Raw genomic sequence first — 19,368 nt, forward strand, 5'->3', positions numbered from 1 at the left:
TTAAAGGAGTCCTCCTGCCTGAGGTAGCAGCCGCACCTGGGTCCTAATGCTTGAGGGGGCCAAAAAGGTCCGAAAACCCAGCCTCCCAATATTTGTGGTCCCCGTTCACTTCTGCTTGCTCAGCTATTTTCGGCGCTCCCATAGAAATGAATGGAGAAAACTGCGCATGCGCAACCACCTCTCCGATCACGGCAGCCACTCGCTGGGCCCTGGGATCTCCTGTAGATCATTCATCTCAAACTAGGACAATCCTGCTAAGGGTCATGCACATGGCCGTAGCCGTTTTTGCGGTTCTGCATTTTGTGGAACGGAACCTTCTGCCTTCTGTAGAACAGTTCTGTTAAAACGGACAAGGATAGGACATGTTCTATTGTTTTCTTTTTCAGGTGCTGGGAACGGACATCCGGATGCAGACAGCACATGGTTTGATGTCCGCACCTTTTGTGGCCCCACTGAAGTGAGTGGTTCTGCATCCGACCAACCACAAAAGGTGCGGATCGAATGCGGACAAAAATTACAGTAGTGCGCATGAGGCCTAATCATGGGATGGCTGGGAGGTGGGGAGGCCCAATAGCTTCCTCTCTGCTCCTGGCTCAGAAATGGGCTATCCTTCTGGTCCTCCACCCAACCTCAGCAGTACAATCCTGCTCTCATAGAGCGGCGCCATTGCTGGACGACAAACATTTATACTGACCACTCATTCCATCTAATATATAAAGCTGAGTGTATGTGTGTATGTATGTCCGCTAAAGGAATCCGCACCATCGCATTTACAATCATGACATTTGGCACACAGGTACATCAGGTGTCCGGGAAGGTTTTGGAACGGGTCTCAGCTCTCTAGCACGTACCGTTCCTGAGATATTCCCAAAAATGCAAATATGGCACATCACATGACCTACATTAGCCAATAGAAGGCTGCAGGTCTTTCTCCTCATATCCCAATAGCCATACACACAGTCACATGACCCCTATCAGCCAGTAGAAGCTCGCAGGCCCTTAGTCTCCACATACATACAGTTTTACACCAGGTTTCCATGACACGGTTAAGGGAGCGGAGTGCTGTGGAGGTCACAGTCAAGGGGGCAGGTAGGGTGACCATTCAGGCCACCCTCAAAAGACGGACTTAAAACCCCTGCCCCACATGTCCCACTAACCCACACCTTCAACCCAGTTAGGCCACGCCCACTCCGCAGACGACGGGGATTGAAAAAATGAAGGTAAAAATCAACTTCTCAGCTGCAGGGGTTGGAGGGAGGGTGACTTTCTCCCTGCAGCTCACACTCAGACAGCGCAGTGCTGCAGTCTGAGAGTGAGCTGTTCAAAAGGACATCCCTGTGTCCGTCCAGGCCCTGCGCTGTGTTAAGGGGCAGATTGCTGTAGAGGCCCCTGTTAAGGGGACGAGGTGTTGTGGAAACAAGGAGATGGGGAACTGTGGAGGTCACTAATAGAGGGGTTGCCACTGTGGAGGTCTCTGTTAAGGGGGCAGGGAACGGTGGAGGTCACAGTTAAAGAGACGGTCCGCCATGGAAGTCAGTGTTAAGGGGTGAGGGGCTGTAGAGGTCACCGTTAAGGGAGCGGGCTGTTGTGGAGGTCACATTTTAAGGGAACGGAGCTCTGTGAAGGGTCACTGTTAAGGGGGCGGGTTATTGTGGAAATCACTGTTAAGGAGACGGGGTACTGTGGAGGTCACTAATAAAGGGGAGGGCGCTGTGGAGGTCACTGTTAAGGGGGCAGGCCGCTGTGGAGAATATTTGTGGGAAAATAAGCAGATCCTGTTTAGTAATCCTGGGCAACGGCTTTGGCCCAGGTGATACAATGGAGATAATGGAGTTTTTCGCACAACTTTACCTGTATCATAAGTCAGTGGATTCTACGAGGAAGGAGTTAAATTCTTGGGATATTTTCGCTCCCGAGCTCTGGGTACTGTGCATCAGGTTACACTCCGTTTCTTCCACTTGCTAAATTGGGATCATTTCATGATTAACATGGGAGCAGGAATGTCTTCTCGGGTGCGGGATAAAGGGGCATCTGTTCGGTTCACAAGGTAATACTTATCTGGGCGGCAAAACTTCCCCTTGTAGAATGAGAAACTGATAACTGCAAATATTTTTGTATTTGTCTAATAGATTTTTTTAATTTCTTTTTTGTTTTTACTGGGGATGTGACCTTTTTCGCAATCGGTTGGGGTCCAATAACATAAATATGTTGAGTATTCTTCTTAAAGGGGTGCTCCCATCTTGCTAATGGCATACCACTGGAATGTCCCGTAACGTTATGATCGGAAGGGCCCAACCTGTGAGGCTTTTCTTATCCCTAAAAATGTGTAAAAAAATAATGTCATTTTTTCTTACAAACCAAAACTGTAGTCCACCTGCCCTGCAGTGAATAGAAACACAACTCCACTGATCAATGATCATCTGCAATCAGAGATGGACCTGACAGTAAGTGTACAATTTCCCTGCAGCGCCACCACTGGGGAAATTAAGTATTACACAGGTCTCATTAAAATGATGTCCATGTGATGCACAGGGAGCGGGAGACTCTTGCAGCCTCTCTGATTAGCCCCATATACCCTATGCAGACAGTCCAATTCCCAGACTGAAGGCTGTGTATTCATCTGTATGTAAGGTCCTGACATTCCCAGCATCTGGACCCATTGATGCTATGATTTGGTCAATGTCTGGGTTTAGCTGTAATCTTTCCCACTGTATCAGTTGGACGGTTGTTTGTAATGCAGAAAATAGTCTTCAAGGTGCCGCTAATGACTGTGCAGAGTGGAGGGAACCGTTACGAAAGTCCTGACTATCGACGGGCTGCATGCACAAAATGACGGGTGCAAGGAATCGGGTGCAGTGCTCCATGTCGCCTCCTTTGCTGGCTTCATTCATGTTTCCATCACATTATACACTGCTCGTTTCCACAGTTATGACCACCCTGCAATCCAGCAGTTGTGGTCGTCACGACCTCCACGGCTGGATTGCAGGGTGGTCGCAACCTTGGAAACAAGTAGTGCATAATGTGATGGAGAAATAAATCCAGCCAGCAAAGGAAGCAATATAGAGAATCACCATACATTAGTAAGTGCCAGCGTGACAACCCCTTTAAATGAGAATGAGCTGCAATACCAGGCTCAGCCTATAGATAAGGCCTCATGTACAGAACCTTTTTTTTTTTTTTTCGTTTACGGCCGTTTTTTTGCGTTCCGTATACGTTCCGTATACGGAACCATACATTTCAAGGGGTCCGCAAAAAAAACGGAATGTACTTCGTATGCATTCTGTTTCCGTATTTCTGTTTTTCCGTTCTGTTGAAAGATAGAACATGTCCTATTATTGCCCACAAATTACGTTCCATGGCTCCATTCAAGTCAATGGGTCCGCAAAAAAAAAACGGAACACATACGGAAATGCATTAGTTTGTCTTCCGTATCCGTTCCATTTTTGCGGAACCATCTATTGAAAATGTTATGCCCAGCCCAATTTTTTCTATGTAATTACTGTATACTGTATATGCCATACGGAAAAACGGAATGTAAAAACGGAACAGAAACGAAAACACAACGGAAACAAAAAACTGAACAATGGATCCATGAAAAACGGACCACAAAACACTGAAAAAGGCCTATTGCACACTATCGTATGGCTTTTTCAGTGTTTTGCGGTCCATTTCCATTATGTTTCCGTTTCTGTTCCGTTTTTCCGGTCCATTTTTCCATATGGCATATACAGTATACAGTAATTGCATAGAAGAAAATGGGCAGGGCATAACATTTTCAATAGATGGTTCCGCAAAAATGGAACGGATACGGAAGACAAAGGGATGCATTTCCATATGCGTTCCGTTTTTTTTGCGGACTTGTATAGAGCCACGGAACGTGATTTGCGGGCAATAATAGGACAAGCTCTATCTTTCAACAGAACGGAAAAACAGAAATATGGAAACGGAATGCATACGGAGTACATTCCGTTTTTTTTGCAGACCAATTGAAATTAATGGTTCTGTATGCGGAACGCAAAAAACGGCCCATAAACGGAAAAAAAAAACGTGTGCAGGAGGCCAAAGCCATATGGTCATGTGCAATAGGCTTAGGGCCCCCTGAACACGAATGTGTGCTTCCCATTGCCATATGGTGGACCGCATTTGCGGATCCGCAATACACGGGTTCCGTTCCGTGGGCATTCCGCATCACGGATGCAGACCCGTTCACTTGAATGGGTCCGCAAATCCAGAAATGCGGAATGGTGCGGAATGGAAGCACGGAACAGAACCCTGCGGAAGCACTATGGAGTGCTTCCGTGGGGTTTCATCCCGTACTTCCGTTCCGCAAAAAAATAAAACATGTCCTATCTTTTTGCGGAACGGCTGGATCGCGGACGCATTCAAATGAATGGGTCCGCGGTCCGCTGCGGCTGCCCCACGGACTGTGTTAGTGCATTGCGGCCCGCAGCACGACCACGCAGCGCACATGTTCGTGTGCAGGGGGCCTAAGAGTGGCGCAGTTCCTGGGAGAAAGTAGTTCCTTTCATTTCTATTCGATGCCTCTGCAAAGATTGCCGTGAAGTAATTTTGTTTTCCAAAGCTTTCAGTCTAAAAAAACCCCCATATAAAATCCCTTGGCATAAATGTTTGATGCCAGTCCTCTGTGGTGCCCGGGTCTGGGACATTCAGCTGTGAGGGTGTTTATATTTGAGGAAATCTCCTGAACATTTGCCGCGGCGCGCAGACAGCTGCTTCTGCGTAGCTGAGGGAATACTAAGAGCATGAATATTCAGGTGTGGGCTCGGCAATGAGCAGCCGCTCCAGAACAAATGCCTCAACTGTGGTTCAAGGCTTATTAAATCCAATCGGGGGCCCCCCATAATAAATTCCCCACCATGACACCTCGCAGCCACTGTAGTTTTAATGTATCGGGCCCCCCTTTCATAAGAGGGGGGTGGGGAAATGTGATACCACAATGAAACACCTGGCAGGTTTGGCACCCGCAGGAGACTTGGCAGCGGCGTCTTCGTATGTTAACGCAGGGAAATTATAGCGACGTTTATTGTAATTGTCGTCAAAGTTTGCAAAACTGCTTACAATCTGGAAGCGGCGGCGAGGCTCCATGACGGGAGACCTGCAAAACCCCTCGCAGATACAAGGGCCTGGTAAACTGAAAAGGGACGCAGGCCAGAAAATGAAACACGGGCGTCACATAAAACAGGAATTATGGATGATGCTTAACCCCTTCCCTGCTGGGAATATGGTGGTGGTGGTGGTGGTGGGGGGAAGCCTCGTACAGGGAGGTACTAAACAAAATGCGGCAGGGAAGTTTTCAGAAGTCCTGACACTATTCCCAGTTGAGGTGGAGCCACACATTCAGAGACCCGTGTGATTTTCATATGTGATGTTCCCCATTGCGTGTTTGTTTTATTATTTTGCACCATAGAAACCAGTGGTGGGGGGAAGATGTCTGAGTTGGAGTGTGCTGCTGCGGATGGAAGAAGGCATTCACTTAGAGAGGGCTGCAGTGTTTATTTTTAGAAGGTGAATAGGGGGATACAAAAATAAATAAATAAACACAGGAAAAGATACAAAGATGAAAAAACTAATAGAAAAAATATATATAAAGTTATATGAAAATATATATGCAGAAAAAATGCTAAATACATAAAAAATAAAAATGAAAATAAAGAGTTTTATATAGATGTTGCTTAAAAAAAAAGTCCCAGTAAGGGTACTTGAACACTAGCGTCGCTGGATTCCGGCCGGCAGGCAGTTCAGTCGCCGAAACAATCTGTATGCAAACGGATACCATTTGTAGACGGATCCGGAGACGGCTCCGTCTTACAAATGTATTGCAATACCGGATCCGTCTCTCTGGTTGTGATCCAGAAAAACAGATCCGGTATTTATCTCTTTCACATTTTTAAAGGTCTGCGTATGCACAGACCGCAAAACCGGATCCGTTTTTAATGCATTTCCATGTAAATCAAGGCAAAAATACAGCAGCATTCAGAATGCATTAGGATAAAACTGATTAGTTTCTTCCCGGTATTGAGCCCCTAGGACGGAACTCAATAAAAAAAAGAAAAGTTCCCTAAGAGCACTGAAGCGTCACATTAGTGAATAAAGGACACGTTTTTTTCTACTATATATGGAGGTGCCGTGGAATTATTACTTCTACTTACTGGATGCCCTGCGCTGGCACTCCCTGCACTTTATTGTAATTTTTACAGTGTTGCTCCTTTTTTTATATACTGTATCTATATATACACACTATTGGTACTGTTAGGCTCCTTTCACACTTGCGCTCGTCGGTCCGCTCGTGAGCTCCGTTTGAAGGAGCTCACGAGCGGACCCGAACGCCTCCGTCCAGCCCTGATGCAGTCTGAATGGAGCGGATCCGCTCAGACTGCATCAGTCTGGCGGCGTTCAGCCTCCGCTCCGCTCGCCTCCGCACGGACAGGCGGACAGCTGAACGCTGCTTGCAGCGTTCAGCTGTCCGCCTGGCCGTGCGGAGGCGAGCGGATCCGTTCAGACTTACAATGTAAGTCAATGGGAACGGATCCGCTTGAAGATGTCACCATATGGCTCAATCTTCAAGCGGATCCGTCCCCCATTGACTTTACATTGAAAGTCTGAACGGATCCGCTCAGGCTACTTTCACACTTAGATTTTTTTCTAAGTTATTAATGCAGACGGATCCGTACTGAACGGAGCCTCCGTCTGCATTAATATGATCGGATCCGTTCAGAACGGATCCGATCAAACGCTAGTGTGAAAGTAGCCTTAGTGGCGCAGCTGGTCACATCCACCTGTGGCTGCACAGTTTCACCACAAAGTCATGCACCCAGTGGCTGCCACCCGTGGGCATACCTTGGCCACACATGGTCAGCAGCACCATTGGGCCATACTATCAGCTCTAGATAAAATGTATGTGTCTATTAATTATATGTGTATGCTTTCTTTAATCTATGTTTTCATCCTTGTTTTATTTACTTAAAAATGTATTAGAAACATTGTATTTCTATTTTTAATCTTATGTATTTTGATTTCTCTCTGTATATATTACATTTACATTTTCTAATTTGTTTACAATAAATGTATTTATTTCTGCCTTTTTTTCCCTCCATTTATTAGTCAAAATGAATTGGACAGCTAAGCGAATTGGTGACAAACAATTGTACAAATTGACTTTCGCAGGATCCAAATTGACAAGTTCCCTCCAGATGTTTCCAGCAATAAGAATCAGCATATTGTGCTCAGCCTCGGAGGCCTCGCTATTGAAGAGTTGTAGCAATAATACAGATAATTAATCTTTGGCGTCAGCATCAGCGGAATCTAATCAGGTTAGATGGGGACCCAAATGGTGATTATTTCATTTATTGCACCTGGAGCGGCTGCACCAATCTGATATTTACTGCTAATCCCTTTGTGATACAATATTGTGACTGTGGATTAATTCTGCTGTAGGCAAACATCCATGATGTGTTATTACATGTAACATGGGGGATGCATAGCGTGGATCGGCGACGCTCCTCTGACCCTCACTTCTCCAAGTGGGATGCATAGGAGGTTGTTACAGGGGGAATTATATGAGTAACATAACATTTAAAGGGCAATGCACCAGCTCATTGTTAGTGTTATTTATACAATACTCATCTATAGCTTTTGCAACATTTTCGACACATTTTAATGCCCCCCAGCATCATGCTGTAGGATATTGCAGTTTTCTCCTATGACTATTGTCACCCCTTAAAGCATAATGCATTTTCAGCCGACTGCCAGGAGGAAGGAACTGACAACTGCTGAGCCTGTTTATAGCTCACAGGTACGGTTGTCGCTTCAGCTGCCATTTAGCACAGTATGACACCTGATAGGCTTGGATGCAATGGATCATTAAACAGTATCACACATTGTAGACCTAGATACATCAGCTCAGCCGACTGTATCACACAAGAAAGGCTTGTGTACAGGAGCTCAGCCAACAGTATCCACATAACAGGCTTCAAATCGTAGGCTCAGATACATGTAATTGATAGACGCAATCATGCATGACAGGCTTAGATACACTGACTCAGCAGACAGTATCACACATGACAGGCTGTGATACAGCAGTGCAGCAGGCTTAGATATATCGGCTTCACAGGTCGTATCCCACCTCACAAACCACCTCCGCAGGCTGTATCATGGGTGATAGGCTTAGGGCTCAAGCACAAGAACGTATTTTCTTTCAATGTCTGTTCCGGTTTTTTGCGGCCCATTTGCGGAACCATTTACTTCAATGGGTTTGCAAAAAAATAAATAATGGATGCATTACCGATGTCACACTGACGTAATCCGTATTTTTTGCGGATCCGTGTTTTATGGACCGCAAAATACATACGGTCATGTGCATAAGCCCCTAGACACACTGGTTCAGCAAACAGTATCACATGTGATAGGCTTGGATACACTGGCACTGCAGATAGCAGCACACATGTAAGGCTTTGATACACAGGTTAACTGGACAGTATCACAAGAGACAGACCTGGATACACTCACCAGGGGCGGACTGGGAAGTTAAATTGGCCCTGGAAGAAAACCTAAAAGTGGCCCCAAGTTGTATTGAGTCCAAATTGACAGAAGCAGGACAAGGTAAGATGGCCTAGACAACAGAACTAAGAGGGGTCAGTAATACCGTAGTGGAGTACAAAATACCGCCCCAGCAGAACCAAGTACCACAGTGCAACACTAAATACCACCCCAGCAGAACCAAATACCACAGTGCAGCAGAAAATACTGCCCCAGCAGAACCAAACACCACAATGTAGCACAAAATACCACCCCAGAAGAACCATATACCACAGTGCAACACTAAACTACTGCCCCAGCAGAACCAAATACTATAGTGCAGCACAAAATACCGCCCCAGCAGAACCAAATACCACAGTGCAGCACAAAATACCGCCTCAGCCAGAACCAAATACCACAGAGAAGCATAAAATACTGCCCTATCACCATAATGAGGACTGTGATACAGTTGAATTCAGGGGGCACCTGTTGCTGCTGGCGAGGTGCACAATTACCTGATGCGCCTAGCAATAACTAATACTGAGGGCAGCAGATCATTAGGCATCCAGCCAGCGGTCGTAGAGGGGCTCGGGCGGCCCCCTGGACATCAGCCCATTAGGAAGTTTCCCTGTATATAGCCAGTCCGCCCCTGAGTATCACACAAACAGGCTCAAGTATAGTAGCTCCCTCTCATGCTATCCATATTACTGGCAATGGTATGCCAGATATGTGAAGGAATAACGAATTAATGGTCTAATCCTTGGCGTCAGTCATTACTAAAACAGAAGTGATTTAAGGTCAAGGTATTTTTTGCTTTTTAATCTTTTTTGCTTCTTAAGATAACATTTCAGCTTCATTGTGAAGGTATTTACTAGTTCCTGTACATAATAGAATTACATATCAACACATCTGTCTAATCTGATCTGGAAAAAATAAAAATAAAAAAACCCTAAAAGCTTACAATTCCTCGGCCATCCCTGGCCGCAGAAGTCACTTCCTGTCTCACGCAGAGCAGCCTCTTGTGCCTCGGCTTAGTCTGACTCCAGGTACAACAATGGGGACAATGTTTGGTCATCCAATGCCACTTGTATGTTATCATTAACTGCACACGGAAAACTGACACTGGTTTCTGTTTTGGAGTTTCACTCACTGTTTTCTGCTCAACGTTCCTGCTGACAGACGTCTGGTAATGTCGGTTTTATTTTAATAACTAACAAGCGATTTCTGCTGTAGCTGATTATATCACAAATTTATATTCAGTACTGGAATTGTCTGTGGAGAATGCAATATTTGAAAGAAACTTGAAGATTTAAAAGAAGATGAATAAAAACTCAATACATACTGTATAAAACTAATATAATCAAACACATGCTAATTTAAACTACTACAATACTAAAGGACTATAATTACGACAATACAGTCCCCTATGTAAAATACGATAACTAATACTGCCTCCTATGTACAAGAATATAACTACTATAATACTGCTCCGATGTACAAGAATATAACTATTATAATACTGCTCCTATGTACAAGAATATAACTACTATAATACTGCCCCTATGTACAAGAATATAACTACTATAATACTGCTCCTATGTACAAGAATATAACTACTATAATACTGCTCCTATGTACAAGAATATAACTACTATAATACTGCTCCTATGTACAAGAATATAACTACTATAATACTGCTCCTATGTACAAGAATATAACTACTATAATACTGCTCCTATGTACAAGAATATAACTACTATAATACTGCTCCTATGTACAAGAATATAACTACTATAATACTGCTCCTATGTACAAGAATATAACTACTATAATACTGCTCCTATGTACAAGAATATAACTACTATAATACTGCTCCTATGTACAAGAATATAACTACTATAATACTGCTCCTATGTACAAGAATATAACTACTATAATACTGCCTCCTATGTACAAGAATATAACTACTATAATACTGCTCCTATGTACAAGAATATAACTACTATAATACTGCTCCTATGTACAAGAATATAACTACTTATAATACTGCTCCTATGTACAAGAATATAACTACTATAATACTGCTCCTATGTACAAGAATATAACTATATAATACTGCTCCTATGTACAAGAATATACTACTATAATACTGCCTCCTATGTACAAGAATATAACTACTATAATACTGCTCCTATGTACAAGAATATAACTACTATAATACTGCCTCCTATGTACAAGAATATAACTACTATAATACTGCTCCTATGTACAAGAATATAACTACTATAATACTGCTCCTATGTACAAGAATATAACTATTATAATACTGCTCCTATGTACAAGAATATAACTACTATAATACTGCTCCTATGTACAAGAATATAACTACTATAATACTGCTCCTATGTACAAGAATATAACTACTATAATACTGCTCCTATGTACAAGAATATAACTACTATAATACTGCTCCTATGTACAAGAATATAACTACTATAATACTGCTCCTATGTACAAGAATATAACTACTATAATACTGCTCCTATGTACAAGAATATAACTACTATAATACTGCTCCTATGTACAAGATATAAACTACTATAATACTGCTCCTATGTACAAGAATATAACTACTATAATACTGCTCCTATGTACAAGAATATAACTACTATAATACTGCTCCTATGTACAAGAATATAACTACTTATAATACTGCTCCTATGTACAAGAATTAATACTATAATACTGCTCCTATGTACAAGGAATATCACTTACTATAATACTGCTCCTATGTACAAGAATATAACCTATTATACTACTGCCTCCTATGTACAAGAATATAACTACTATATACTGCCTTCCCTATGTACAATGAATATAAGTAATATAATGACTGCCTCCTATGTACAAGAATATAACATACTCTAATACTGCCTCCGAGTGTTACAAGAATATAACCTACTTATAATTTACTGCTCTATGTTACAAGAATATAACTACTATAATACTGCCCCTCATGTACAATGAATATAACTTACTATAATACTGCTTCCTATGTACAAGAATATAACTACTATAATACTGCTCCTATGTACCAAGAACATTAACTACTCTAACTACTGGCTCCTATGTACAATGAATATAATACATTATAATACTGCTCCTCTGCTCCCAGAATATAACTACTTATAATACTGTCTTCCTCTGTACAAGAATATAACTACTATAATACTGCTCCTATGTACAAGAATATAACTACTTATAATACTGCTCCTATGTACAATGACTATAACTACTCTCACTCCTGCTCCTATGTTCCAGAATATAAACTACTATTAATACTGCTCCGATCGTACAAGAATATAACTATATACTACTGCCTCCTATGTCCAAGAATATAACTACTATAATACTGCTCCTATGTACAAGAATATAACTACTATAATACTGCTCCGATGTACAAGAATATAACTATATAATACTGCTCCTATGTACAAGAATATAACTACTATAATCCTGCTCCTATGTACAAGAATATAACTACTATAATACTGCTCCGATGTACAAGAATATAACTACTATAATACTGCCTCCTATGTACAAGAATATAACTACTATAATACTGCCCCCTGTACAAGAATATAACTACTATAATCCTGCTCCTATGTACAAGAATATAAATACTATAATACTGCTCCGATGTACAAGAATATAACTATTATAATACTGCTCCTATGTACAAGAATATAACTACTATAATACTGCCCCCTATACCACAAGAATATAACTACTATAATACTGCTCCTATGTACAAGAATATAACTACTATAATACTGCTCCTATGTACAAGAATATAACTACTATAATACTGCCCCTATGTATAAGAATATAACTATTATAATACTGCCCCTATGTACAAGAATATAACTGCTATAATACTGTTCCTATGTACAAGAATATAACTACTATAATACTGCCCCTATGTACAAGAATATAACTGCTATAATACTGTTCCTATGTACAAGAGTATAACTACTATAATACTGCTCCTATGTACAAGAATATAACTACTATAATACTGTTCCTCTGTACAAGAGTATAACTACTATAATACTGCCCCCTATGTACAAGAATATAACTACTATAATACTGCATCCTATGTACAAGAATATAACTACTATAATACTGCTCCTCTGTACAAGAATATAACTACTATAATACTGCTCCCTATGTACAAGAATATAACTACTATAATACTGCTCCTATGTACAAGAATATAACTACTATAATACTGCTCCTATGTACAAGAATAAAACTACTATAATACTGCCTCCTATGTACAAGAATATAACTACTATAATACTGCTCCTATGTACAAGAATATAACTACTATAATACTGCCTCCTATGTACAAGAATATAACTACTATAATACTACCTCCTATGTACAAGAATATAACTACTATAATACTGCCTCCTATGTACAAGAATATAACTACTATAATACTGCCTCCTATGTACAAGAATATAACTACTATAATACTGCCTCTTATATAGAGGATTATAACTACTATTATATTCCATTCTATGTAGAAGGTAACTCTCGTAACCCTAACCTTCTCCACATCAGGGTTCCACTGCTCCCGTCCTGTCAAATGGGGCATCTGCTGTCAATTGCCTGCTGGTTAGCTGTAGGCTTAGGGACCCTCATAGTGGAGATCAGTAGGGGTCTCAGAGGTGGGGCCTGCATCAATTCTTCAAGGCATATCCTGTAGTCGTGCCATAAATGTATAAGGTGGGAGTTCTCCTTTAATGTTAACTTTTTTATTTATTTTTAGTTCTATGCGAAGTTCTTCTTTTGCCGTCACTTACAGGTAAATGTTATTAAGTTTGTCTTTTGGTTAGTGTGTGACTTCTCTGCTCCTCGGCATCTGCTCCTTCACATTTCTTTGCCCAATTATTTCATCCTTGTCACCTGCAAGCACTTTCATGAAGCATCATTAGTCCTAATGACATAATGAGGCAGCTCGCTCCTTGAACATACAGCTGAGATCGACAGAGACCCTCATCCTCCAAAGTAAACACTTTCTGAGCTCTGCGGATCTTAGATAACCTTTGACTTTTCGGCATTTGCTGAACAATAAGTACCAGCACTGCCTCAATGCAGGTGCAAATAAAGAGGAACCACCGCAGACACGTAAGGTCAGTCCTTACACCTCTGAACGTCGCCTACATTTTACAGTAATATTTTATTCCTCCATGCAACCTCTGGCTTCAAGTAGATTGCCGCCACCATCTTAATTTTAGAAATCTAGTTATAATGTCCCATGGTGCCTTTTCCAGGCATCACAACGGAGGTGAGGGCAGATCACATCTACCAGAACCTATGGTTGTATAGATAATAAAAAATTGGAAACAGGATCCTGGAGAGATATAGATTCAGGTCTAATGCACAGGAGAGGCTGTGCCCTGTGCAGCTGCATGCATGTCACAGACAGTGAGCTACCTGCAGTCTAATGCAGGGAGGGCTAGAGGTGCTTGGTTGACAATAGCCTCACAGCAGTCAATAGGCTTCAGTGACAGTTAATTACACAGAGCTAAGCGATTTGTGGTTGTTACCCAGTTCCAAATATTTGAATATGCTTGAACCTCTTGTTTTACTGCAGCAGGACAGAACATAGACCTACTGGTTTTGGGGTATAATAATACTAAACATTGTCAAAAAATGTCTGTAACTAACTTAATAGGATTTTTATGGTACTCATGGGAGGGTCTACAGCAAGTCCCTCCCCCGAGGTTCTTATGCTTTTTAAGGAAATTAATTTTGTATGTTAATGTTCTTAGTAGATACAAAGATACAAATCAAGAACTCACTGACCAATTTGGCAATGGGTTTCGACTAATGAGACACTTTAGCATAGCCACAATTTTAATTTTATTAACCAGATTTTGTGCTGAGAAACCTCCCTGGTCCTTTAAATTTTGGCAAGACTTTTAGCATGGACACTAGAATAACATAATAGGATTTGTGAATCTTTTAGATTTTTTTGGAATGCAGCCAAATCAGGCATATGGCTGCTCCAATATTCCACTCCTATAACCACACTTACAGATGTCCAGGAAGCTGAGCTATGAGGAGCTGTTTGTAGGGTCCTCATAGTGTACAGCTGCTTTGGATATTCTTGTGCTACTTGAAACATATACCTAGTACCGTATCACTCATTTATGAGTCCTTTAAGTATCATATGGCAAAGTGGGGTTTAGGGAGTAATTGGGGTCATGTCCAAAGTGGGGTAAGCCTCCAAAGACCCATCCCTCCATTATATTAACCCTTCTCTCTCTGCATCTTATAGGAAGAGTGCTGAGGTAAGGCAGGCTTTGATTGTGTTTATACTCAAGTGGTACTTGTCAGAAGGGTGAAGATTCAGCAATTTCCAATCACTTCAGCAGCCAAGTGATGGAACCGCTTCCACTTCAGCCCCCACAAGTGGCTTCTGCTCAGCTAATTTCTCTCTGGATCTCCAGAATGAGGGAAATTAAAAGGGGTCAATATATTGCTTAAAGAAACAATGTTACCTTTAACTTTACTATTATACTTGTAGGATCTTAGCAGACTGGTAGGTTGGATTGAGCAGGAGTCATATGCTTATTATGCTGAGCACCACATATACCTTTATAGCACTGAACACTACATCAGTTTTTGGTCTCAGGTGGCTCCCCCTAGTGGTGACTGCAGACAGACCAAATGTTATCATTAGAGATGAACACATTGATTTTAATTAATCAAATTAGGTTCAAATCAGCATTCTGGAGCACCTAGGGTCTGGATTTGCTGCTCGAGAGACAGATATCTCACCTGGCCCCATCTGTCACACCCTACTGTCATTGCTCTGACTATTGGCACAAGTTCGGAGGATTTGAGCAGCATAGATACCATTTGTGTATGTGCTGCTGATATCTGGGCACACCAGGAAATGGAGGCGGTGGGATCGGACACAGGATATCCACCTCCATTTCCACACACGTCAGCGGTGTACACACGGTAGGTACATAGGCTGCTCAGCTAGCAGCAGCAAGGCCTCCGTGCTTGCCCCGATATTCAGAGCAATGGCACGGGCGTGAGATGGTTTGTCTGCCTGATGGAATAGTGAGTTAATATACAAGGGTTCCTCTGTTCAGGACCCTCATCTGTAAACAACCAATTCAGCCTCTCACTCTGGAGGACTGAAAACATCTGTAATTTAAATACACAGAGCTTTATTTCCAACATGTGCAATGCTTTATCTCCCCTGCGGGGGTGCTGTAGGGAAATTGAACACTTGCTGCACCATAGATTTGATCTGTGATGATGAAAAGCAGCATGATAAGCTGCAAGCAGTTACAATGATCGCAGCATTCGTAAATCAGGCTCCGATTCATAAGCGCGGCGATGCTGATGCAAGTGCTTTAGAATCGTCTCGTATTAAAGCGAGAGATTCCCGTTGGGAGCGTCAAGGCAGGATCACTACGGGATGATTAGAGCTGAATGATTGTCTATATGACAGCACACAACAGGATGTTCTCATGTACGCAGCCAGTTGACGTTGACATCGATCATATATAAAAGGCGTCATTGCTGGTTTTGCCTGGGGCTGAATTGCTGCCTGCGGTGCCCATCAGCCGAGCTTCGAGTAACACACAATACGCCACACTGGGTCTTCGTCCCTACACAAATAGATCCTCAGATGACAATTGCGGACACATTGTGACATTATAAATGTCCCATCAGCATAGTCAACGCCTTTCATCCGTCATAATATTTTTTTTTATTTCAAATAAAATCAAGCCTTTTGATACTTGCTAATTGCAATGCAATCATCGTCAATACCCTCTAACAAATAATTGGCAGCCGTCATTCATCAGATGACAGAGGGAGCACCGAATTTATTTACGGAGTCAAATGTGGCAGGCGATAATTTCCTGGATCATCAGGAGATACAGAATAATTGCAATGTATCGCTGATTTCCACTTTGGGAGTGAAAATAACTTGAAAGTTTTATTGTTCCGGAGGGTCGATTCTGGTTCTCATGGAAGAGACCCAGTGGTGGTAAAAAAAATTATGGAAATTAGCTCATGATAACCAAACCAGAGACTCACCGACCTCAGTGACCCATTGGTCACTCTTCTTATTGGAAGAGTCTCTGCTTTGGCCGACATGAGCTAATATGCATGGAGGCTGCATTGCAAATAAACTTGGAAGAGTCATGTCCATGGGTCCAACACCAACCTACTGGGCATCTAAGGAAAGTGCTGTTACCACCTTCCCAGCCTCGTCAGTGGACAGCATCACTTAATGCTCAGCATCGCTGTATCTAATATCTAGGTTATATACCTATATATACCAGGAGGTATTGCCCGATAACTGTATCCAGTGTCCTAATAATGTTCTAAATTGAGGATTCTCAAGGCGTTTATTTTATGGCCTCATCTGTATGTCAACCACCATGTCAAAAGAGGAAGGTGTGGATAGTATTTCATGATACCACAGCCATAGTGCTAGCCATAATGAACCCAGTGGAAGCCATGCTAACCAATGGTCAGCCACACTGCTAGCCATATTCAGCTCAGTGGAAGTCATGCTAACCAAGAATCAACCACTATGCTAGCCACAATCACCCCAGCGGAAGTCATGCTACCCTAGGGTCAACCATAGTGCTAGCCATAATGACCTCAGTGGAATTCATGCTACTATAGGGTCAGCCACAGTGCTAGCCATAATAACCCCAGTGGAAGTCATTCTACCCAATGGTCAGCCACAGTGCTAACCATAATAACACCAGTGGAAGCCATGCTACCCAAAGTTCAGCCACAAAGCTAGCCATAATGACCTCAGTGAAAGCCAGAGTACTAGCCATAATAGCCCCTGTGGAAGCTATGCTACCCAAGGGTCAGCCATAGTGCTAGCTATAATGACCTCAGTGGAATTCATGCTACTATAGGGTCGGCCACAGTGCTAGCCATAATAAATCTAGTGGTAGCCATCCTACCCAATGGTCAGCCAAAGTGCTAGCTATAATGACCTCACTGAAAGCCACAGTACTAGCCATAATGACCTCAGTGGAAGCCATTCCACCACAGGGTCAGCCACAGTACTAGCCATAATAATTTTAGAGGAATCCATGCTACCCAAAGTTCAGCCACAATGCTAGCCATAATAACCACAGTAAAAGCCATAGTAATAGCTGTAATAACCCCAGTGGAAGCTGTCATGCTGTCCCAGAGTCACCCACCGTGTTAGGCATAATGACCCCAGTGGAACCCATGTATTAATTGAATACTTCAAGTTTTTTGGCATTCAATGGTGGTATATTATGGGCAATATATATCAGTATTATTGTGGCAATACATAGTGGTGTGGTGGTGCCTGTGTGATGAAACTGCAAAATCAACTTTTTAAAAATGGGCCCTTCTTTGTTCCCCAGGGACCCACTTTCTGTGTAACTGTTTATAGTCATGAAAGCATTCTTACTGAGAGGTATCTCAGGGTACATTGCATAGAAGGCTCCCTCACACAGTTTGGGATCAGGACTGGTTATGCTGAATAGTATTTCCTTCCTTCTATCTGACAAATCTTCATATTACTTTACTTTTCAGCGTTCGGCTCAGTAATGATTTTCAGGCACCGAGAAGATTTGCTGCGTATCCTGTATAACCAACTAAGAAGCAGTGGAAGAGTCTGGACTGCGGCCAGAGGGTAATGATTTCTGTTTCTGATGAAATGCAAAAAGAGCTAAACTACCCGTGGTCTACTCAGGTCAAGAAATGCAAAAATATCTTTTAATCATAATGCAAAGCTTTTTCAATTATACTGTATATTGGTATCAACCTACAGTATATGCTATACACTGAAGAAAATATATATCAGAAGGCAGAGAATGTGTTCTACTCCTCTCCATAGGAGCAGTATTATAGTAGTCATATTCTTGTACATAGGAGGCAGTATTATAGTAGTTATATTCTTGTACATAGGAGCAGTATTATAGTAGTTATATTCTTGTACATAGGACGCAGTATTATAGCAGTTATATTCTTGTACATAGGACGCAGTATTATAGCAGTTATATTCTTGTACATAGGAGCAGTATTATAGTAGATATATTCTTGTACATAGGAGCAGTATTATAGTAGTTATATTCTTGTACATAGGAGCAGTATTATAGTAGTTATATTCTTGTACATAGGACGCAGTATTATAGTAGTTATATTCTTGTACATAGGAGCAGTATTATAGTAGTTATATTCTTGTACATAGGAGCAGTATTATAGTAGTTATATTCTTGTACATAGGAGCAGTATTATAGTAGTTATATTCTTGTACATAGGAGGCAGTATTATAGTAGTTCTATTCTTGTACATAGGAGCAGTATTATAGTAGTTATATTCTTGTACATAGGAGGCAGTATTATAGTAGTTATATTCTTGTACATAGGAGCAGTGTTATAGTAGTTATATTCTTGTACATAGGAGCAGTATTATAGTAGTTATATACTTGCACATAGGAGACAGTATTATAGTAGTTATATTCTTGTACATAGGAACAGTATTATAGTAGTTATATTCTTGTACATAGGAGCAGTATTATAGTAGTTCTATTCTTGTACATAGGAGCAGTATTATAGTAGTTATATACTTGCACATAGGAGACAGTATTATAGTAGTTATATTCTTGTACATAGGAGCAGTATTATAGCAGATATATGTACAGTAGAAGGCATCATTATAGTGGTTATTTTCTTGTATATAGTGGGAAGTATTACAGTAGTGGTAAGTAGTATAGTATTATGTCAGAATATA

At 41.5% G+C, this 19,368-nt stretch overlaps 1 long non-coding RNA gene across 1 annotated transcript; it reads left to right on the forward strand.

Annotated features, from left to right (window-relative positions):
- Positions 1-1,997: 1,997 nt before the first annotated feature.
- On the forward strand, positions 1,998-18,269 carry LOC122943903. Its single transcript, XR_006390907.1, has 4 exons — positions 1,998-2,047; positions 7,123-7,331; positions 13,373-13,408; positions 18,169-18,269. It is a non-coding gene; the product is annotated as an uncharacterized LOC122943903 (long non-coding RNA).
- Positions 18,270-19,368: the final 1,099 nt, after the last annotated feature.

Source organism: Bufo gargarizans, chromosome 7 (assembly GCF_014858855.1).
Source record: "Bufo gargarizans isolate SCDJY-AF-19 chromosome 7, ASM1485885v1, whole genome shotgun sequence".
Taxonomy (NCBI): domain Eukaryota; kingdom Metazoa; phylum Chordata; class Amphibia; order Anura; family Bufonidae; genus Bufo; species Bufo gargarizans.